Source organism: Rattus rattus, chromosome 8 (genome assembly GCF_011064425.1).
Source record: "Rattus rattus isolate New Zealand chromosome 8, Rrattus_CSIRO_v1, whole genome shotgun sequence".
NCBI classification, from domain to species: Eukaryota; Metazoa; Chordata; class Mammalia; order Rodentia; family Muridae; genus Rattus; species Rattus rattus.
The window spans coordinates 27899644-27922902 of NC_046161.1; the positions used below are offsets into that span (position 1 = coordinate 27899644).

Genomic DNA, 23259 nt, shown 5'->3' on the forward strand with positions numbered 1-23259 from the left:
GATGGGGGTTTTTAAATGTGTGTGAGAGGTTTTACCTGGGTGGGGTCCTAATGAATCCCCAGTGGACGAGGCCTGGTTTCATATGCGTTTTCATTTTTATTCTTTAAAGAAATGGTCTAACTGTGTAGGGCAGCTTGACTCAAACCTTTGGTCTTCCTGCCTCTGCCTCCTGAGCACTAGGGTGAGAGCCATAAGCCACAAGCCTCACAGAAATGTAAGGCAAAGTGAAAACAGAGCGAGTTTTGGAGGGAACAAGTTGTGAAATTCACTTTTCCCTAGTCATCTCACTCTCGTCATCTAATGAAAAGGAAGAAACTTCTGGGCCCCCCAGATTCATTTGAACTATTTTTCCTGAAGCGCCCTGAGAGTTTAGGACTCATTTTTGACTCAGGAAAAGAAAAGCTTACTATTTCCTACCGAGGGCTCTCCCTTGTCTCAGCACCCACCAGGCGTCGCGCTGAGCATTTGAGAACGCTGGAGGGGCACAGTCTTTCACAGCGCATCTCTTCATGGGCTGGGGTCATTGTTCCAGTTTCTCCTGTGCCCATTTGTTTATTTTAGGGAGACTAAATTTATTTCTCAGTAAAGAAAATTATTCACAACAGTCTTGTCTGCAATTGTGCTTGAGCCAGGATTCTCTCTCATTTTCAAGCAATTTTGTCCTCTTTGGGTATTTGATTGATAAATATTTATTAGTAACTCTGGTGATTATGTTTCTTTTTACAATATGGCATTAATCATGTAAAAGGCATTTTAAATATAACTTATGTACCATGAAGTTCGTCCTTTTAAAATTCCTAATTCAGAGCTGGTAGGCAAGATGGCTTCACAGGTTAAGATGCTTGTCATTCAAGCCCAGGGACCTGAGTTCCATCCCCAGAGCTCCCGCAAACGTAGAAGGAGCAGAGCTGACCTCACAGTTGTTTAGATACAGCAGACACATACACACAAATAACCCTTTTCGTATTTATAAAATAAAATATATATTTCAAGGTCTTTAGTGTCCTTGTAGTTGTAAAGCTGGTGTCGACCGTCTTTATCACCCCAAAGAGATCCCGTGTCAGTCAGTGGCAGGAAACCCTTCTGCTCTGCCCTCTTGGTCTGTATGGTTTTTCTAGTTCTAGACCTTTTCTGTGTTGCAGCTGGCTCCCTTCACTCTGCCAGGTGTTTTCAGCTTTTCCATGCTGCAACGTAGCTGTAATTTTACATTTGCCTATTTGTGTGTTGTTTTTATTTCTGGATGCTATAAGCAATCACATGTAAGTCTTAGACAAGTTTCCATCTTTCTGATAGATAGATTTCTTAATTAATGTTTTGGTTAGTGTAAAAATAGTGGATTTCATAATGATACATAAGTATGTACCACTATACTTCGTTCACGTTCACTCACAACTACCTTTACTGTTCTACTCCCCCCACTGGTCTCCCCTTCAAATAGATGTCTGCTTTCATGCTGTCTAGATTTGTACCCGAGGGAGACCAGAGAGAGTTTTGTCCTTTAGGTCCCACACGACAAAATGCACGTGTGAATCGGCCTTCTCCTTCCCCATTACCCTCTCTCACATCTCCCTATCTTCAGACACTTTCCTCCTCAGCTTGTAGTCACTCTCCTACTGCATGTCATGGTGTGCATATCTAAATCTGGGTTTGACTTGTGAGGAGAGATGTGCGAGCTGTCTTGCCGAGCCTGACTTATTTTGCTTTGCACAATGACTCCAGTTTCATCCATTTCCCTGTAAATCACTCACTGGGTGATGGCTAATCTCAGGTGACAACTTGACCCACCTCATGGCTGATGCATGTATGTGCCACACTTTAAAAAATGCTTCCCTTATTTTGGCTGTTGTGAATACCACAACAGTAAACATGACTATGTATGTGTTTAGAGTCTGGTGGTGTAACTTCCTTAGATATGTGTCCAAGTGTGGTGTGTTAATTACTGTTCTCACTGAGGTGACAAAAAAATGGAGAAAGCAACTTAAGCAGGATGCTTCGTGCTGCCCTGCAGTTGGGAGGCTCACAGCTGACCATGCTAGAGAAGGCTGGCTAGGGGGATGGTCACATTATGTCCTCGGTTCATGCTTCAGGATTCCTGCTGCTGTGACTGAACACCGTGACTGAAGCAACGTGTGGGCTTACACATTCTACGTCATTGGACATCATTAAAGGAAGTCAGGACTGGAACTCAAGCAGGTCAGGAAGCAGGAGGCGATGCAGAGGCCATGGAGGGTGCTGCTTACTGGCTTACTCCTCAGGGCTTGCTCAGCCTGCTTTCTTCTCGAATCTAGGACTGCCAGCCCATGGATGGCACCACACACAATTGGCTGGTCCCTCCCCCATCAGTCAGTAATTAAAATCACCCGAAGGCTTGTTTATAGCCCATTTTATAGAGGAATTGTTTTAGTTGAAGTCCCCTCCTCTTAGGTGACTTTAGCTTGTGTCAAGTGGACATGAAACTAGGCAGCTCAGTCAGGAAGGAGAGAGATGAATGCCGCCAGCTCCCCCTCTTTCCCCTTTTTATTCAGTATGGGAATCTAGTCAATGAGACAGTACTGTCCATGTTCAGAGTAGGCTTTCCCTCTGTTAAGCCCTTTAGAAACACCCCATAAATACGCTCATAAGCATGTTTATATGTTGTAGGCATGGATCGTCTAGGTGACTCATGTTTATTGGCCATTTGTATTTCTTTTCAGAACTTTAATTTACTTGCCCGTTTATTGACTGAATCACTTGTAGGGAAATCTTTATAGAGTCTAGATGGTAACCTCCTCTGATATGTACAGTTGACCAGGATTTTAACCTGTGCTGTAAACGATCTCTTCAGTCTGCTAATTACTTTTCTTTGTTGTGCAGACGATTCTTAGTTTCATGCACCTGCACTTTGTCAGATACTGAAATTATTCCCTCAGCTCTTAGAGGCCTTTTCAGAAAGTCCTTTCATGTCCCTATGTCTTAAATTGGTTTTGTATTTTTTTCTCCTCTAGCCATTTCAGAATGTGAACTTTTGTATTAAGTTTCAGAATACACATTAAGTTTTGATAAATTTTGAACCAATTTTTGCATAATGCAAGAGGTGTGGATCTGGTTTCATCCTTTTACACGTGTAGTTTACTTTCCCCAAAACGATTTCTTGAATCCTATACATGCTTTGAAAAAAAAATTAAGTGGCTTAAGTTCGGTGGCTGATTTCTAGACATTGCATTCTACTCTATTCTCTTGAGGCAGGGGTGCACAGAGACAGAGAGGGGGCAGGGCAAGAGAAGGAGAGAGAGTGCTACCCAGCTTGTTGTTTGGGTGCCACTGTGTAAGTTCAGATCAGGTCGTGGGGCATGATTTCCCTTGCTTTTACTGCTTAGCGTCACTGTGACTGGTCAGCGTGTGCTTCCATGAAGATTTCTATTCTTTCAGTCCCGTGAAGACTGTTGATAGGATCTTAGTGGCGGTTACACTGAGTATATAGATAACTTGTTAATACAGCCATTTTCACAATATTATTCTAATCAGCAATCATGGGAAGTCTTCCCATTTTCTAGCGTCTGCTTCCTTTTGTTTCTTAAAGTCTCCATCGTAGATGTCATTCACCTCCTTGTTTAGGCTTATATAATTAGGTAGTTATTTTTTTATTTTTTTAAACTATAGTGAGTTCTTTTCTCCTCTCGATGTCTTTCCCAGCACATTCATTGTTGGTGTATAGAAAAGCTCCTGACTTTGGTGTATCATGTACCTCCCACCTTGTTAAAAGTGTTTATTAGATCTGAGAGTCTTTTGGGGGCCATGTTGTAAGGTCTTTTTAAATAAGGAAAACGTGACCCTTCCCCTTTCCTGTTTATGTTCCTTTGTCGCTTTCTCAAGCTTTCCTGTTTAGTTAAGGCTTTAAGCACTGTACTGAAGTAAGAGTGCAGAGATTGGATACCCTTACCTTTCTCCTGATAGAGGCCACACTGTCAGCTGACTCCCCTCTTACGGTAACTTCGTCAATAGGTTTGCCATAGGTGTCCTCCATTATATTGAAGTATGTTAATTCTTATTCAGTATTTTTCAAAAATTTTCATTATTTCTCAAATTTTATCAAGGGCATTTTTGCATCTAATTAGATTATCACCAGATCTCTGTCCCTAAGTCTATTTATATGATTTCTTCTTGTTTGTTAAACCATCTGTGCTAGTTAGTTTTTTTGTCAACATGACACGAGCTAGAGTCATGGGGAAGAAGGAACCTTAATTGAGAAAATGCCTCCTTACCACACTGGCCTGTGGGAAGGCTGTAGGGATACCTCCTTGATTAATATAGATGTGGGAGGACCCAGCCCACTGTGGACAGGTGGTCCTTAGTCATGTAAAGGAGAACCTTCGAGAGCAAGCCAATAAGCAGCGTTCTTCCATTGTGTCTGCCTCAGTTGCTGCCTTGACTCCCTGGCCTGAGTCTTCCTCAGCAGTGATCGTAACTTGGGAGATGTAAGTTGACAAACTCTTTCGTCTCTGGGTTGCTTTTGGCCATAGTGTTTTATCACAGAAGCAAGCCAGGGTACCACCCTTGAATCCTGAAGCCAAACAAACATGGTCATGACGTTTGGTCTCAATGTGCTCTTGCGTTTGTTTTGCAAGAATTTTACTGGGAGTTCTTACAGACCCTTTAAGACTCAGACTGTTCATTTTGGAAATAGGTCTGTGAATTTTCTATTTGTTGTGTCTTTTCTTTGGTTTTAATATTTGGACAACACTCAAATTCACAAAAGGGTTAGACAGTGTTCCTTTTCTCTGTATTTGTGGAACATTTTGAGAAGGACTAGAGTTAAGTCTTTGGAAGTCTCATAGAAGTTAGCAGTGAATCTTATCAGTCCTGAGATTTTTGGCGGGGGAGGGATGGGGGAGAGGATTTTTTTGATTGCTTTTCAATATCATTAATCACTATGGATCTTTTAAAGTTGTTTTTAATCTCTTTAATTGTGATGGGTCATATGTATCTTAGGGTTTTTTTTTTTCATTTTTATTTTCCAGTTATTTCAGAATATGTTTTCAAATTATTTTCTAATGATCTGAATTTCATTGAAATTTATTGTACCTCTTTTATATATCTAATTTTGTTATTTTGGGTATTCTGGCTTTTTCTTTTGGCTAGGTGGATAAGGCTTTATCATTGCCCCCACCCCCACCCCACCCCCGCCCCCAAGACCTCTCTTTGGTTCATGTCTTCTCTATGTTGTTGTTCTCTTAGATTGTTTCACTATCTTTTCCACCTGGTGTTTTGGATTGGTCTTGATTTTTCTATGGCTTTTAATTACATCATTATTTATTTAAGCTCTGTGAGATTTTAACCTAAGGATCCATATCTGCAAACCTTCATTTTTCTGTTTTTGTTGTGTCTCAGAGGTTTATTTTCATTTAGTAATATTTTTTTGTGTTCTCCCTGATTTCTTTAGTGTCCTTCTGGTCATTCAGGAATATGTTGTTCAATATCCCAATTATTTATGTAGTTTGAGGTTTTATAGAAAATATATAGATGATAATTGATTTTAATTATGTTCCACTATAATCGATAAGATACAAGAAAGGTCTCAACTTGTTTATGATATTTATTAAGACTGGTCTCATGACCTAGAATGTTGTCCACTCTAGAGACTGTTAATTGATCCTCAGAGAGGAACATGTATTCCGTAATTTTTGGATGGAACAGGCTCTGTTATGTCCATTTCATGTATGGTACAATTTAACTTTGAGGTGTATTTATTGACGTTCAGTCTGGTTGCTGTACTTACTTATTGCTAGGAGTGGGGTACTGAAACCGCTCACCATCTCAGAGTCCGTCTGTCCTGTCTCTTAGTATCTGTTATGACATTGGAACTCCAATGTTTGTTATTCATATACTGACATCTGTTGCCTTTGTTTTCCCTTTTGTTATTATCTAGTGGCCTTTTAATATCTTCTGCTATTTGGGTGGGTAATCTACTTCATACCATCAGATGAGCCTGTTCCCTTGGTCTCAGCTGTGACCAGCCTGGTGCACTTCTGGGCGTCCTTTCCCTCCCTCTGTGTTGTTGCTACTGGCTTTCTTGGAGGCATCTTCTAGTTGGATCTCTAAGAAAATCTCATCAGGTAGTCAGTCACTGTCTTTCAGATAGAGAATTAGCACCATTTACAGTTAAGGTACCTTGCAGAATTCTGGTTAGTTGGACTTTTTTTTTTTTTTTTTTAATTATTTACTGCAGTATTGGCTTGCTGGCCATGAATTGCTTTAGTGTATGCCTCTCTCGAAATGCCCTTATTTTCCAGCCAATTTAAAAATACAACTTTGCTAGACACAGCAATATGTAGTGAGTATTTATTCTCAAGGCCCAATTCCTAGGAGCACTCAGAGAGGAGAGAAGGGCCTTTGTAACAGCAGCGGCAGGATACCAAGCAAGATAAAGAAGGATTCTGGAAGTCAGCTGCTCCCCGTGGCAGCAACATGACTTAGCAGCTTTTATTAGTTTTTCTTGATGGTTTCCTTGGTGAGATCCACCAGTACAAATTGAGTGGAAGTCGAAAGCATACACACCCTTGATTTATTTATAGTCTCAGGGGGATGAATTCAGTCTCTGGCCATTGGGGAAGTTGTTATCTGTGTGGAGTATCGTAGATGTTTATTACCAGACCAAGGGATTTTTTTCCCCTCTACTTCTGTTTGATTGAATGTTGTAAAAGTAATTGTCAGATTTTTTAAAAAGCCAGGTTGTTAAGGTGATTGTGGATTTTTATGAGCACAACAACAACAACAACAACAACAACAAAAAAAGTAATTTCTTTAACATTGTTTCATCTGTCTTCTTGTGTTGGAAGCTAGAATTTTACCCAACTTGGTATAATTTCAATCAGAGGTGGCCTCAAAACCCTAGTTTTTAAGACCTAATTTAGCACTTTCATTAAAATTATCTGTACTAATAACATGTTTTCACGTTTTCAAGGAAAAGTAATGTTTCCCTAATAATAATCTCGAAGCCTCTACAGCCGCGAGAGTTAATCACCCACAGGAAGGTTTACATTCGTAGACTTGCAGGTCGCTACCTTTAGCGCTCACGGTTCATCTTTTAGAGCAACCCAGAGTTGGCTTCGGGAAAAGTGCACTCCTGATGCAGATTGAAGAGACGATGCGCGTTCCGTCAGCCTTGGGCTGGTTTCACACTTTAAAACTGTCTTTGCCTACAGTATAAACAACTCGAATGTTCTATTTATTTTTAACATTGCCATCTGTCACTGTTAGATGCCAAATCGGAAAGATGCGGCTATAGTTTGAGTCTGAAAACTTAAAGCTCCTATATTATTATACAGCAAGGGCAGTGGGGTTTTTTTTCCCTTTAAAGCTTTTTTTTTTTTTTTTTTAATGTTCTTTTTGTTTTCAATAACTCGTGTAGATGAAAACGGAACCGAGTTATTGTGTCTCGACCAAGACAGCAAAGAGCGGTTGCTCAAGGGCGGAAAGGTCTGAGAGGACAGAAAGGGAAGAGAGGGATCACAGGACACAGTTGGATGGAGGACGCTGCGGCTGTGCCGTGAGGGGAGCGGGTGCCTCTCCTTTGGGTTTGTGTTGCGGTGGTGTTCACCGAGGAGCTGTTGGTATCTCGTCCCAGTTTGGAAACACTCTCAGCTGTTGTCTCCTCTCTTTTCCCACCCACGTGACTTACATTCCATGGTGCTGTCTCCTGGTCTTGGGCTCTGTCCTGTCCCCTCTCTCCTCTTACAGCGTTATATGGACATTTTCTATTGACCCGTCCTCTGCCTCCAGTGACTCTGCTTCTGCTCTTTCTCTTAACCTTATGTGAAAAATTATTTTTTTAAACATTTTTTTCTTTTATTGGATATTTTTTATTTACATTTTAAATGTTATCCCCTTTCCTGGTTTCCCCTCCAGAAACCCACTATCTCCCTCCCCCTGCTTCTATGAGGGTGTTCCCTCACCCACCCACCCACTCCCTGCCACTTCCCCACCTTGACATTCCCCTACACTGGGGCATGGAACCTTGACAGGACCAAGGGCCTCTCCTCCCACTGATGCCTGACAATGGCATCTTCTGCTACGTATGTGGATGGAGCCATAGGTCCATCCCTGTGTACTCTGTAATACAGCTGGAGGTTAGAGATGGTGATTCCTCCAGAAATCCTCTTATTCAGAATAGTTTTGGCTATCTTGTTTTTTGTTTTTATTTTTTGGTTATTCCTAATGAATTTGCAAATTGCTCTTTTTAACTCTGTAAAGAATTGAGTTGCAAGTTTGATGGGAATTGCATTGAATTTGTAGATTGCTTTGGGCAAAATGCCCATTTTTACTATATTAATCCTGCCAATCCATGAGCATGGGAGATCTTTCCATCTTCTGAGATCTTCTTCAATTTCTTTCTTCAGAGACTTGAGGTTCTTGTCATACAGACCTTTCACTTGCTTGGTTAGAGTCACACTGAGGTATTTTATATTATTTGTAACTATTGTGAAGGGTGTCCTTTTGTTTTTTTTGACTTAGTTATTTTTATTTATATAAGTACACTGTGGCTGTCTCCAGCCACACCAGAAGAGGGCATCAGATCCCATTACAGATGGTTGTGAGCCACCATGTGGCTGCTGGGATTTGAACTCAGGACCTCTGGAAGAGCAGTCAGTGCTCTTAACCGCTGAGCCATCTCTCCAGCCCCCTAATTTCTTTCTCAGCCTGTTTATCCTTTGAGTAGAGGAAGGCTACTGATTTGTTTGAGTTAATCTTTTTAGTCAGTCTTGCACCTTATTGTCGTTGCCGTCTCAGGCCTCGACTGTGCACCTGCGCAGTGGGTACAGCCGCTCCCTCCGCTGTTGCTTCTTGGTCTTCAGCCTCTCTTCCTGCTTGGTGAGCCGGCGGTGAGTCGTCTTCTTGGGTGGCAGGTCCAGGGGCTTGTACTTCTCTCCCTTGTAGAATTTCCTGAGGCTTTCCTCTTGAGTCTTCTTAATGACAGTGAGGACACGGGCGCTGGATTTGCATACAACTCCTATCTTGGAGAGCTTGGACGTAGCTTGGACGTGGCTTGGACGTGGCACCGCCTGTCACTTTGGAGACACAAAGCTGGGACAGTTCCACCTTCAGATCATCCAGTTGTCTCAACAGCTCCTCCTCCTTCTTGCCGTGCAGGTCCCAAGCCTTAATCTTGGCCATTGCGTCTTTGTTTACGGCTGAGGCCGCCTGGTTCAAGAGCTGTTTGAGTTAATTTTATATCCAGCCACTTTGCTGAATTTGTTTATCAGCTGTAGGAGTGAGTTCTTTGGTGGAATTTTTGGGTTCACTTAAGTAAACTATCATATTAGCCAGACTAACCAGAGGGCTCAGAGACAGTATCCAAATTAACAAAATCAGAAGTGAAAAGGAACAACAGAAACTGAGGAGATTAAAAAAATCATCAGATCCTACTACAAAAGAATATACTCAACACAACTGGAAAATCTGGATGAAATGGACAATTTTCTAGACAAATATCAGGTACCAAAGTTAAATCAGGATCAGATAAACCATCTAAACATTCCCATAACCCCTAAAGAAATAGAAGCAGTTATTAAAAGTCACCCAACCAAAAAAGTCCAGGACAAGATGGCTTTAGTGTAGAATTCTATCAGACCTTCATAGAAGACTTAATACCAATACTGTCCAAACTATTCCACAAAATAGACACAGAAGGAACACTACCCAGTTCCTCCTATGAAGCCATAATTACTCTTATACCTAAACCACATAAAGACCCAACAAAGAAAGAGAACTTCAGATCAATTTCCCTTATGAATATCAATGCCAAAATACTCAATAAAATCCAAGAGCACATCAAAACAGTCATCCATCATGATCATGGAGGCTTCATCCCAGGGTTGCAGGGATGGTTCAATACATGGAAATCCATCAACATAATCCACTATATAAACAAACTCAAAGATAAGAACCACAGGATCATCTCATTAGATGCTGAGAAAGCATTTGACAGAATTCAACACCCCTTCATGATAAAAGTCCTGGAAAGATCAGGAATTCAAAGCCCATACCTAAACATAGTAAAAGCCATATACAGCAAACCAGTAGCCAACATCAAACTCAATGGAGAGAAACTTGAAGCAATCCCACTAAAATCAGGTACTAGATAAGGCTGCCCACTTTCTCCCTACCTATTCAATAAAGTTCTACCTACAGCAATTAGACAACAAACAGAGGTCAAAGGGATACAAATCGGAAAGGAAGAATGCAGAATACCACAATTTACAGATGTGAAAAATTCTTAAACACTAATGCCATAGCTTCATTACCAGCATCAACATGAATGATCTTTTAAAAATTATCTCCTTGGTGACATTCTATGTCTGTCACATTATCTAACCTTGTTTGTGAGAGAGATAGGGTCAGGAGCGGAAGAAGACGGAACATCAAGAGGACTAGTGGGAAGCAGAGTGTGCTTCTGTTGTTGTTCCTTCCAACCATCTTTTGATGACTCGACTTCTCATTGTTAAAAGAGTCGCTAGACCAAAAGATCCCAAGCAGCCTTGTCTCTGTGTCTGTCTCTCTCAACACAAAGACCAGGGACCCTGATTGAAATAGTTGGACAGAAATTTTTAAAAAGCCTTTAGTATTAGCTTTAATACTGTGGTCATTTAGCATATTTTACAGTATTAGTACTGAGTTATCTCCTAGAGCCTATGACCTATGTAACTACATGTTATGATCTCTCTTTCTCTGTGTGTGTGTGTGTTGTGTATATGTGTGTGTATGTGTGTGTGAGTGTGTGTGTGTGTATGTGTGTTGTGTATATGTGTGTGTGTATGTGTATGAGTGTGTGTTTGTGTGTGTGTGTATGTGTGTGTTTGTGTGTGTGTGTGTTATGAAGTATAATAAGATCAGATCATCTGTCAACCATCAGAAACACTTCTCCTTGGAGTAGGTAGCGGTTAACACAGAGACCCAGCTGATCAACGTGCAGAGAACAATAGGCTGTAGGGTGTTCAGCCCCAGGTCAGATGCGCTGTTTCCCATGCTAAGGCTCAGGGATCTTAGCAGAAGAGATTAGAAAGATCAGACACAACAGGCGTATCCACATACATGAGCTTGCAGTGTTTGTGACATCCTGCATTAGACCTGCACAAACTTCAGCCAGACAAAATCCCTTCCTAGGGGACAGGAGGGTAGCTCTGTAGCCACTCCGCTAGCTGAGCAGATAGTTAGCATTTTATGGCTGCCATGAGAGGGAGGACCCTGTTTTGTTTGTTTTGTTTTGTTTTAATCTGGCAGACTGATTACATAACAGAGCAGGTCCAAATCCCAAGATTATCTGGATCACATAAACTGGGACAGATGGAGAAAGAAGTGATTTGTTTTTACAGGAATCTCAAAGTTGGATGCAGTGGGCTGGGAGAGTTGAGAGGGTGACAAGGGAAGGAGTTGGGGAGGTGAGTATATTCGAAATGTGTTCTGTGCAGGACCGGATGCCCTTCCTAACTCTGCAGGCACCAGCAGGATGGCACAGACATCTATCAAAGCAGAGCTCCCATGTACATACAGTGAATAAATCTTTAAAAATACATTGTGTAAAATTCTCCAAGAAGTAATAATTCATCCAGATCTAAAAAGGGAAATATAAAATGTTAATATGAAGCAACAGAAAGTCAGCAAAAACAATTATAGGTAAGTTAAAGTAGAAAGAGACTGATCTGTCTGTCTGCACGTCTGTCTACCATCTGTTCTTTTTTCTCTGTGCTGGACCTTGAGCTAGAATCTCGGGTCTGCTAGGCAAGTGCCCTACGCTCAGCTGTATTTCAGCTTCCTGTCCATTGATTGGGATATTTAATCCCCAGGTCAGAAACAAGATGTAGGTAATTGATACAGAAGATTATTTGGTTTAAAACTATCCAATACACCACAAATTATTTGTTACTGTATATACGTAATGTTTTTAACCTGTTTCCACACCACGATACATGTATGGAGGAGGTCAGAGGACAGCTGCCGTGACGTGCTTCCCTCACGTGGGTCCCGGGGATGGAACTCAGATCTTCAGGCTTCGCAGCGAGCACAGTTACCTGCTGAATCATCTCTCAGGCCCTCATTATAGTATTTATAGGCAATGGTGGGAGAAGGAGCCTCTGTAGATGCTCCCATAAATAGGCCTGCAGTATGTATTTTTGTCCTCTGTTTGGTAATAGCCAGTTTCATTTTCCTCTGCTAGCAGATACAGAAATAGCCGAGCTTTCGTTTTGGGGAAGAACTTTATAATTAAGCATGTAACTGGTGAGATCTTTACATTTATTTAAGAAATGATTTAATATGATAACCATACCAGCTTTATTTAGCAGTTTAGTTTGAAATTAAGAATAAAACTCGCCATAGTTTTTTTGTTTGTTTCTTTGTTGTTTGGAGTGGCACTGGGAGTGGAGTTCAGGGATTGGCTGCATGTTGGTCAAGGGCTGTATCCCAGAGCAGCATTCCCAGCCTGCAGTGTTGAGTTTATTTGTTTTTTTTTGAGAGTTTCATAAACACATTTTGTTTGTACGTACCCCTCCCTCCTACTGTGTTCTTTTAAGGCAAAGCTTCCTTGTGTTCTTCTTTTTTTTTTAAATATATATATATATATTTTTATTAACTTGAGTATTTCTTATTTACATTTCGAGTGTTATTCCCTTTCCCGGTTTACGGGCCAACATCCCCTAACCTCTCCCCTCCCCTTCTTTATGGGGTGTTCCTTCCCCATCCTCCCCCATTACCACCCTCCCCCGACAGTCTAGTTCACTGGGGGTTCAGTCTTAGCAGGACCCAGGGCTTCCCCTTCCACTGGTGCTCTTACTAGGATATTCATTGCTACCTATGAGGTCAGAGTCCAGGGTCAGTCCATGTATAGTCTTTAGGTAGTGGCTTAGTCCGTGGAAGCTCTGGTTACTTGGCATTGTTGTACATATGGGGTCTCGAGCCCCTTCAAGCTCTTCCAGTTCTTTCTCTGATTCCTTCAATGGGGGTCCTGAGTGGTCTCGCTTTCTCTGTTGATTTACTTGTAAAGTTGCTAATTGCAGTTACTTCTTTTATATCTTTTTGCTCTCTTCCCTCCCTCCCTCCTTCTCCCCTCAGTCCCTCTCCCATCCCCGTCCCCCTTCTCTCCCTCCCCCTCCATCCTTCCCTCTCTCCCTCTCTCCCTCCATCCCTTGAGTTTCCAGCTCCTTTTTTGGCATCTTCTTTCAGGGTCACTTTAACTGGAGTGACCATGCTTTTCCTCATTATGTTTGGAATGTTACCTTGAATATTCCTCCTGCTGCACATATACACATGTGAGACTGATCCTTTACGAATCTGGTTTGGGCTAGAGAGATGGCTCAGTGGTCAAAAAGCAATGGCTGTTCTTCTAGAAGACTCAAGTTCAATTTTCAGCACCCACATGATGGCTCACAGTCCTATGTAACTCCAGTGCCAGGGGAATCGGATGCCTTCTTCTGGCCATTGTGGGCACCAGCCCTGCACATGGTACACAGATATACATGTGGGCAAAATACTCATAACAGGCATAAAAAAATAATGAGGTGATAAAAATCAGTGTCTTTGGAAGAGTCAGAGGAGGTTTGGAAATTAAGAATACTTGAGTTGGCCTCCTCCCCGAATACAACGTAAATATTATGTCAAGGTGCTATTTTGTTATGCTGCATCAGGAAAAGAACCCTAGAAAAGGGATGATGTCTTTCCCCCTCCTTTTGTTTACCTCCTCTTCCACTTTTTGTAAGGTTGTATTCTTTGTGCATAGTGCATACTTGAAAACAGTTTTTGACTTGTAATTATGAACAAGAGCTGCTTGCATTAGAGATATCAAAACCATTTTCTAAGCTCTCACATTTCCTTAAATCTGTAAGGAATAGGCCCCTAGACACACTCGTCCTGCCCTGATTAGTCCTTGGCTAATCAAATTTCAAATTTGGGCTTTATTCTTTAATCAGATAATTTATTATCTTGTATGGCACTTGAGAGCTAACTCCAGCCTCGTTCATGAGAGGCCAAGTGCCCTATCACTGAGCGATAATAATAATAATATCCCAGTGTCCTGGTAAGTGATCCTTAGGTGCACGCTCCGTGCTGCAGCCGAGATAGAACACAGCAGATGGAGTTTCATCCTTGGGGGAGTTGAGGAGGAGCCATGGGGGCGGGGATAAATCCGTGAGAGATGGTAAAATAGGTAAGTGCCGTGGGGAAAGCACAGTGGAGAGGAGCTCAGAGACGAGCATCGAGCATTGGAACAGTGTTCTCACGGGGGGGGGGGTAGAGACTGCAGGAGGGGGGAGGGAAGATGTGCATATGCTCAGGGAAGAACTCCACAGAAGGACCCAGGGAGTATTAAGGTAGAGAGCTGTCTAGAGTTTAGCTTGTCAGAGCACCAGCAGGAGGGCCGGGTGAGCTAGAGAGTGGAGAGATGAGTCCGGCAGGGAAGGATGCTGCTCTATCCTCCTCTGGCCTCGGTGCCACTGGGGGTTGGCTGTTACTTGGGATGGTGGTGAAGAACATGAGAACAGTGGCTTGAGCTAATGTACTCTGCTAAAAGGATAATTTTGGCGGCCGACTTAGGGATTAAAAAAAAAAAAAGACTCAGAGTGGCTGTTTTGGGTGACCAGGCAAGAGGTGGTGGTGGCCTCGACCAGTGTGTGGGACGTGAAAGTGTTGAGAAAAGTGTTTTGATTCTGAATGTATCTGGCCATAGTTCAAAGGGTTTGCAAACACACTGAAGGCTTTGAATCATTCCAATAACGTTTATAACAGAAAGTTAAGAATGTAGCCAGGTGCCTCCCCGTGGTGAGTTCTCTTGGTCTCCTACCGACTCATCCTACTCCCTCTTCACAGATAGACAGCGCCAAACGTTGTGTCAGATATGAAGGACAGATAGCTGACTTCCCCTCTGCCATAAGTGATCAATAGGTGACACAATGCAGAGCAATCTTCAGTTAAAGGTACTTGCAATTTTTTTCCTTTTGAAATGTCTTAGAAAAAAATTGCAAAAATAGCAGAGAGAGAGGCTGCTTGTCCTTGTCACTCCCAGAGTTGTTGCATCTTATATAACTAGCTGTGTGGTGCATTGTGAAAAGCAGGGGACTGACATCACCCAATACAGTTAACACTCCCAACCCTGCCGGCGCTTGTACACTCTCCTGTGCATCTCCACACGGCACCGGCTCTGGGTTTAACATGAGAGCTGCTGGTGTGAACTCTCACACCTACAGAAACGTTTGTGCACTGCACTGGGTGCTAGCAGAGTGGGTTTCTAAGTTCTATGTTTGTGCGTGTGGAGGGTGCGTATCTGTCTGGACATTTGTGCGGGAGTGCGCACACCCTTGCATGCACGAGGAGTCCAGAGGTTGCTGGTGGTTGTCTTTCTCAATCACCCTCCACCTTATTTTTGGAGACAAGAGTTTCTCACTGAACTCAAAACTAACCAGTTTAGCAGGCCTGTTTGGCCAGGGAGCGCCAGGTATCTGCCCGTCTCTGCCTCCCATGTGCTGTGATTATCAACACCTTCCACCACACCAGGCTTTTTGTTTGGGTGCTGGGGATCTAAATCGACTCATCCTTGTGTGGTGAGCAGTTTACCAACGGAGCCATTTCCACAGCACCCTGTCTTTGTTCCTTTTCTCCTCTTTTCTCTCCCTTGCCCTCCTTTACTATGTTTAGTGTTGAACTAAGAAATGATTGGGTGGGTGGGGATTGCGGGAAGGAAGGTGTTTTTATTTTGAAATTAAGGAAGAAACCTTCTTTGTCAGGAATAAATCTTAGGAGCCTTGCATCTCCTTCAATAAAACCACACAGCCACAGCCCTTCCACTGCCAGGAAGTTTACTTGCTTTGTTCCTACCTCCCCTGGGATTCTCTGTGTCCTTTTGCATTTTAAACCAAACAAATCCTTCTTTCCTTACTGTGGCTTGTCATTTAGCAACAGTTTGAGATTCAGAGCTGTGTTCAAACATGGAGGAAAGAGTGAGTGGAACCAAGAGTCTCACAGGGTGCTATTGCCTCTGAGCCTAACAGCCATGCTGCCCGGCACATGGCTCCGCCTCCCTGCGTGGTCTCTTCATCTGTAAGATAGATAACAGCCTCAGCATTACAGAGCTGCGTGGAGATTTTGTAAGTACTTAGAATTGTGTGTGGTACCTAGTAAGGATTTTGTTGAAGAAAACAATATCCTACAGTGAAATTTTAATTGGAATTGGTAAAACCTCAATTGGAACAGGAAGTATGCCAGTGTTTCCTAGTTTTAATGGAGCTAATGTAGGGTGAGGATTCTCTTCAGAGTGTAGTACTTGTGCAGACAACTTATGACAATGTTTTATGAATGCAGAGGACAGGAAGTGCCTTGGAGTCAGCGATGAATTGGGTCTCACGCTGTACAGTGAAAGTTCACTTTTTGGAAATGCTGGATTTTCAGTTATGAGCAAACTTTTCTTTTTCCTGATAAATGTATAATCGCCATTCTCAAAATCTTTCATGCAGAGACTGTGTAAATGGATGCGGCTTAGCGTAGCAGTCACAACTTAGTATCAACCAAGGTATTGAAAGGTTTGTTCTCTCAGCCTGTTGCAATGGGTTGCATGACTCAGCCTTTTACTAACAATACCTCCCACTTGGTTCGGAACCTTTGTTGTTTTACTTTGGCCTAACCTGCCTCATTTGCTCAGATACATTGTGCCCACCCACTTAGCAAACACAAATAACTGAATAGTAAGTAACTGGCAAAGCGAGCAGGGCACAGTTGCAGTTTCCTAGGGCCGCTTTCTGACCAGGAAACGCTCACCTGTGGGAGGCTGGTGGGTGGAGCCATGCTGGTGAAGCCTGTTCTGCAAGTGTGAGCTTAAGTTGGGGCGTTTCTGTGGTGTGGCAAAGCTGTACCGGCTGAGAGAGGAGGATTAAGCTCCTGAAGGCAGAACTCTCTGCGGAGGCTGACTCAAACAGGGCTGAAATCCGGGCCAAGTGCTTCCGAAAGGGGGACCTGGAAACAGCTGGCACCTCCCAGGGTGGTAGAGACCTGGCCAGGCGCCCTCTGTTGCGGGATAAGGTCTGAGCTGCTGTGATTATGTTCCATTTGTAAGCTGCTGTACAGAATGCACAGCTCCTGTTGCCTGCCGAGTCTACTGCTGAGTACAGTCACGGAGTAATTTTAAATACTGATCTTAAAACCTGAATCACAGCAAGAGGTAAGGAGATCACAAGCCATCATTCAATATTTCATTCAGACAACTTCTGGACTAATTCCTTAGAGGTATTTTTAGATCATATTTGATCTAGATCTTAAGAGAATATGTGATTCAGTATTTTTCTGGAAATTAATATTTGTCTTGTTTGTAGAGCTGTAATCTCTTCTTAAAGTAAAATTTGTCAGTTGTACTGCACAGGTATTATTTTCCCAGAGACTTTTAGGGAAGACTTATTTTTCTACTGTTTCTGGTCAGCTGCTTTGGTAATGCCTTCTAGACCCGAGTTAATATAACAGAGGTTCTCATCATTAGACGATCGTGTGTGTGTGTGTGTGTGTGTGTGTGTGTGTGTGTGTGTGTGTGAGTGTGTGTTTCTTGTAGGCTAATACTATTGAGGAATATCAGCAGGGCTGACTTACTGACTTCAGCAGGCTCTGGAAAGTCTGCTCGGTTAGCATAAGGAAGTAAGTTCCTGTCTGTCTTCCCCATTCCTGCCAGCATTCTGCTCCTTCTTCCAGCACTGTCGTTCCCAAGGCCCAGTGTCAGTCATGAAGGACTGTGCATCCTCAGAGACTGCATGGCTAGTGCCTATGTGGTACTTTGATAGAGCATTTTCATTATGCTATTTCACTGGCATGACATGGAAATAATATTTTCTCTAAAACACAAAGCAGCCCGGCTTCATTTTCTTTTAAAGATTAACCCACCACTGCTTAAATGCTTAATTGTAATCAACATCGTAGTTTGGAAAACATTAGGTGGAGAAGTTTCAGAATGTAGAGTTCCTTTTCACAGCCAACTTAAAAAATAAACCACCTGTCACTCAGACAAAATGATTTGACAGCACAACCTTTTGCCTTTCAAGTATTGGATAATAATCTTTTGTACTTAGTAAAAGAGAGCAGAAATCTAAAATTAGCTGGAAAATTACAGGAGAAAAAAAAATCTATACCCTCCCTTGGTTACCCTTCTTTCAAGTTACATGGCCAAATTTCCCTAAACTTGGTCTGAAAAGCTGAGTCAGATTCTTTGTCAGTCAAGTACTAAGGGAAGAGTACCAAAGTTTTCAGATCAAAGGGGAAAAGAAAGTGTAATGGGGAAAACAGTTCCTACTTCCTGACACGGGCTAACTTCCATTCCTTGTAAGGTAAGTGGTGGCTGTTTGGACTCTCACTCTGTTGTATCATGAAAAAAATAGGGTTCTAATAGGTAATATGCTAACGATCTCAAAATTTTGAAGGAAGGAGGCAACTTTTGCCTTTAAAGAGACTCACTGTAAGTCCCATACTCTCGAAATACCTATATTTTTAGAACTTTACCTTTTGCTGTAAAACCTTTACAACCCCCCAATCTATCTCTGGTAATAGGAATGCTCGGTGCCAACCTCCATAGCCTAACAGAACACGCAGTGGCAGTAAGCGGACACTTGTATTTGAATCTAAGCAAAGAAGGAACAACATATCCAGGAAAGAGAATTTCCATGCTGTCGAGATTAAGGTTCTAAAACTTTGTTTCCTAGAAGTTCATGCAGGATTTTCGTAAACCTACCTCTGATATACATGAATCCCTAAAATGTGTGGTTTCTATAATTTTTGTGAGAATATACATATTAATATATTTCTTCCTGAAATCATACTTACCAAATAGGACATCCTAGAAAAATAAGAGCCCAAGCAATGTTAAACCTGAGCGGGCTCAGAAATCTGTAACCTGTGTATTATCTCACACTGGTGTTAAAATACATTCAGCATCAGGGACTTTATATCTATCTCAAGTTTCCTCCCACTCGCTTCTGGTAAAATGCAAATCTTCCTTTTGTTCCACTTTTAGAAATGAAATTAGTCATAGTCTTTTATATAACTGAGTTGGTAAAGTCACCAAGTTATTAAAAAAGCACACTTTGCCTTTGCAAAGAGTTGAGGAACAAAACCACTCAGATATATTTTAGTTTGTGATTGAAATTTAAAAATAAAAACATGCGTCTGTGAGCTGGAAAAAAAAAATCTGCCAGCTCATTTATATCAACCTAAAGTCAGAGAATCTAGATTCGAGCCTCTGTGATATTTCTAATAGGAGTCATAGCTCCCTGGAAAATCAAATAAGCACTGTAGATAGCATGAGCTTATCTAATGTTACGACATTTTCCCAGGGAAGATGGTTTTCAAAGGTCCGTGTTGGAGCTGTGTGTTTTATATCCTCTGGTCAGGGAGAGCAGACTGCTGCTTCTTTGGTGTCATTTGCAGACACAGTCATATGTAAATATCCATGTATTTTAAGCATGCCATACAGTGCCTTGTGCTAGGTGGAGAGAAGCCACTGTCTGTTCTCTGCTCAGTTTTCCATGTGAGCTGATCTTTCTTCGATCACTGAAAGATACTCTTTAGGAAAAATCACTGCAAGCCTACTTTCCAGAGCCCTTAGTATCACTGGTTTGATTTCAGGTCAGCAGTGGCTGTGAAATGGCTCCTCATCTCCCTCATCAGCAAACCAAAGCCTATTATATAACTGTCAGGGAGTCATTACTGCCAGCGTGCCATTTTAAATCCATCATGCAGGACCTGACAGGCATTCCTGGGATACCTGGTTTGCTCCCTCTGAGGTTGGAATGTCAGACATCACTGTGAGAACTGTGCAGGCTCCAGATACTTTCTCCGGGGCAGCCTCCTGCAGCTGTCACCTGAGTCAGGTACAGAATCATGGGTTTTCTCTCTCCCCGAATTGTTAATCATATATAGAGCAAAAAACCAAAAAATCCCCCATACCATTCTGTGCTCTTTTGTTTCACGATAACATCAAGAACATTGTTAAAAGCCAAAGCTCGGCTTCCTCAGAGCTTTCGGGTTCATGTTTGGGGAATAAGGGCATGAGGCCCAAAGCCGGACAGCTGTTTTATTCCTGATTTCAAAAATAGAAGCCAATCTCGGGGTTCCCGCAGAAGACATTAAGGATTTTGACTTTTGAATATCACCCTGCAGAAGCTCAGAATTTTGTAGGTAAAACTTACCGTTCTCTGTTTTCACTAGCCTTCTTCCTAAAACCTAGGCCCAAAGTTAATCTTTATAATGTAGACGGAGTTGGCCCACAAAAATCGTAAATGAATGGCATTTTATGTCTAAAAACTTGGAAACAAATAAACCAAAATAGTCAGTGGGGTTGTCATGTACAACATAATCAACTTCATGCCTAGGTTCTAGAAAGTAATGTATGTTATGTAAGTTAGTTATATAAAGGCTCCTCCCTCTGATTTTAAGCATCATGGAACAAAATAATTTAAAAAGAACTAAACTCAATATACTAGGCATTCAGCTACAACCTTAATAGTATCTTTTTAATATTAAATCTTATACTATCCTTTTTCAAGATGATTTAGGAAGCCCTCTCCCCTTTAAAACAGAGTTTTCTAATTAAGTTTTAGATAATGTTCCTGACAAATTATTTAAAACATAAGTATTTCTCATAGACTTGAGGCTTGGTTTTTTTTTTTTTATACGCTGTTTGACATTTGTGTTTCCACAGAATTTTGTATTTGGAGGTTACTTTTATTGCTGCCTAGTGAAACATTTTACTATACTATTAAACTAAGATCTTATACCGATTGATTGTAATCTAGCAAAAATAATCACCAAAAACATATCTTCATATTCTTGGTCCAGTACTTTTTCACTAGCCTAGCCAACAAAGGGCTCACTTTCGTCAGACCGTGGGTCGGAAGTCCCTAGTCTGAAGTGCTTTAGAACTCTAAAAACAACAGTGCATCAAAATGATGCCACAGCAAAAATTCTATACCAGACCTCCTGTGACAAGTCAGTCAAAATGGGGACACACTATAACATTATATAAAATTGTCCACAGGCTGAATATAAGGCACACGTGGAACACACATGAATTTCTTGTTTAGGTTTGGTCCCCTCTCCTTTTCCATGGGTACATGAAAAAAAAAATATATTTCGAAACTTATATTTAAGTAGATAGAGACACATGTCCGAATCTGAAAATATCAGAAATCTAAATCATTTATGATACCACACATTTTAGATAAGAGAGACTTCAGACTGAATTTCTTGTTATTGAAAAACCTATAAAAGCTTTAAATTCCTAGGTTATTGGCTCAAGAATGTATTTTAAAATATAAAAATAGGAAGACTGGCGTTTTAACTGAGTGCCAATTATGTAGATAGAGGATAGTACCAAAGAGACTAAAGAAACCTGAAATATGGGTGCTGGGCTATATCAATGGTATATTGCTGGATAGGTAGAAAAGAGGAAGGCACTCATGCCAGTGTTCTCATAACCTTCGACATGGCACATACTGGGGACGTAATCATTCCGGTTAATATTTGTCTGAATATAAACTTCTAAGAGTATAATAGTGGTTAGATCTATGTAACTCATTTAGAATGCAATGCTAATAAAAACTGAAATTAAACTCATTAATATCTCTGAGGTCCTGACCCATAGTAAGCATTCCATGAACGTTCGTTGTTCTATAATTATAAACTGATTAAGAATTTCTTTTCCTTCATATTGTCTTACAGGACCAGGGACATAGCTGTACAAAGTATCAGAGGAAGGGTAGACCAGAACGTTTATAGACATAGGAATAGAGTCGGGGATAGAATGTCTTGTGGGAATAGAATGTCTTGGTTATTCCTTAATAAAACCCTAATTTGGTGTTGGATCTTCAAGGAACACCTTTACTGTGCTCTGCAGAGTGAAACTGACCCTGTAAATTCTATCTCAGGAGCTCAGACAGGGAATCATGCCATCCTGAACTATAGGGTAAGATCCCCGTCCGCAGACCCTCACAAAATCGTACTCGTTCTTAGTAAGGGACTTAATAATGACAGAAAGGAGTCTGTCACATCATTATCCATCCTTAGAACTTGATATGAAATGTTTTCAATAGTATGAGAAATAAAATATATTTTTAAAATTCTATATTTCAGTTACTAGAAGCTGTTTTAGTTGAGTTCCCTTAATACTTGAGTCACAGATTAGAATCTTGTCCAACCATCTAGAAGTGTCTATTAGAGATTTGTAGAGCTACTATTTAAGTGACTTACACATAATTTTCCAGTCCGTATTTGAAGAAGGAAGTTCATTTGTATCAATATTTCCTCACCACATTAAGTGCTGATCTTACTCAAAATGGTCACTTTTGGTTTCTAAAGGTCCTTTAAGACTATACATCGATACATGCAAAAAGTAAGTTAATTTGCACAGCTCTTGCCTGTATCCCTTAAGCTATTTAAGACTATATATGAAAATCCTTCTTGTTTCTTTGCTGCCATTTAATACATCAGCAACCTCATATTTAAAAGTTCTTGTTTAGGCTGTCACTCTAAAATCCTTCTGTGTGTCTCCTTTTTTATACTAAAAAAAAAAAACCAAAAAACAAACAAACAAACAAACAAACAAAAAAACCAAAAACACCAGTCCTAATGATTATCTCACAAAGGTTCACTTATAATATTTATTCGAATTCCCCAGAAAGACTTTCTATGGCTTCTAGCTTCAGTTGTTAAATCCTGAATCTCTGTTGTTGTGGGGTTAAAAAACATTCTGAGTCTCCTTCATGTATCTCTTTACCTGCAAAGGATATGGTATCACACAAGGCTCTCAAAGGGGTTTTGAATTTAATTCACCACTTCAATAATTTTAAAGTAAAAAAAAAAAAAAAAACCAAGACAATTAAAAATCATCTCGGTAGATATAGCAAATCAAATGGTAAAGGTGATCACACGTTTATTTTATACTCTTTATCAATTAGGAGTAGGGAAGTTCTTCACATTTATGGTTTCTACTCAAAGTCCCAAAGTTATTCTTAATGGTGAAATGTACGAAACAGCCAGATTAAAACCAGGAGCAAGGTAACCATGTAAGAACACCATTTCTTTAACTTTCTCTGATTATAATGTAACTACATCATTATTGTCGTTGGCCTTTGGAGGGAGCATTGGCAGCCCAGATGAGGGAGTTTCATTTAAACTGTGTTATGTGTATTTATAAATAGACTTGCAGGTATTGTGTGTGTTTGTTCTTTCGTTCGTGTGTTTGGTAGGTGTTGTTTTAGGTAGATACTTGGT

The 23259-nt window shown here is 41.1% G+C and overlaps 1 protein-coding gene and 1 pseudogene across 7 annotated transcripts in view; one reads left to right on the top strand and one right to left on the bottom strand.

Annotated features, from left to right (window-relative positions):
• Positions 1-23259, top strand: part of Arhgap32 (Rho GTPase activating protein 32) — a 252554-nt gene that overhangs the window by 190345 nt on the left and 38950 nt on the right. Inside the window, exon 1 of one of the 7 annotated variants that reach the window (XM_032909364.1) lies at positions 16748-17173. The exons of the other annotated variants lie outside the window; for them this stretch is intronic. The gene's annotated coding sequence lies outside the window, so the exon portion shown is untranslated. Of the gene's footprint in view, positions 1-16747; positions 17174-23259 lie in introns of those variants that run through there. 7 annotated transcript variants of the gene reach the window in all.
• Positions 8763-9150, bottom strand: LOC116906607 (annotated as a pseudogene).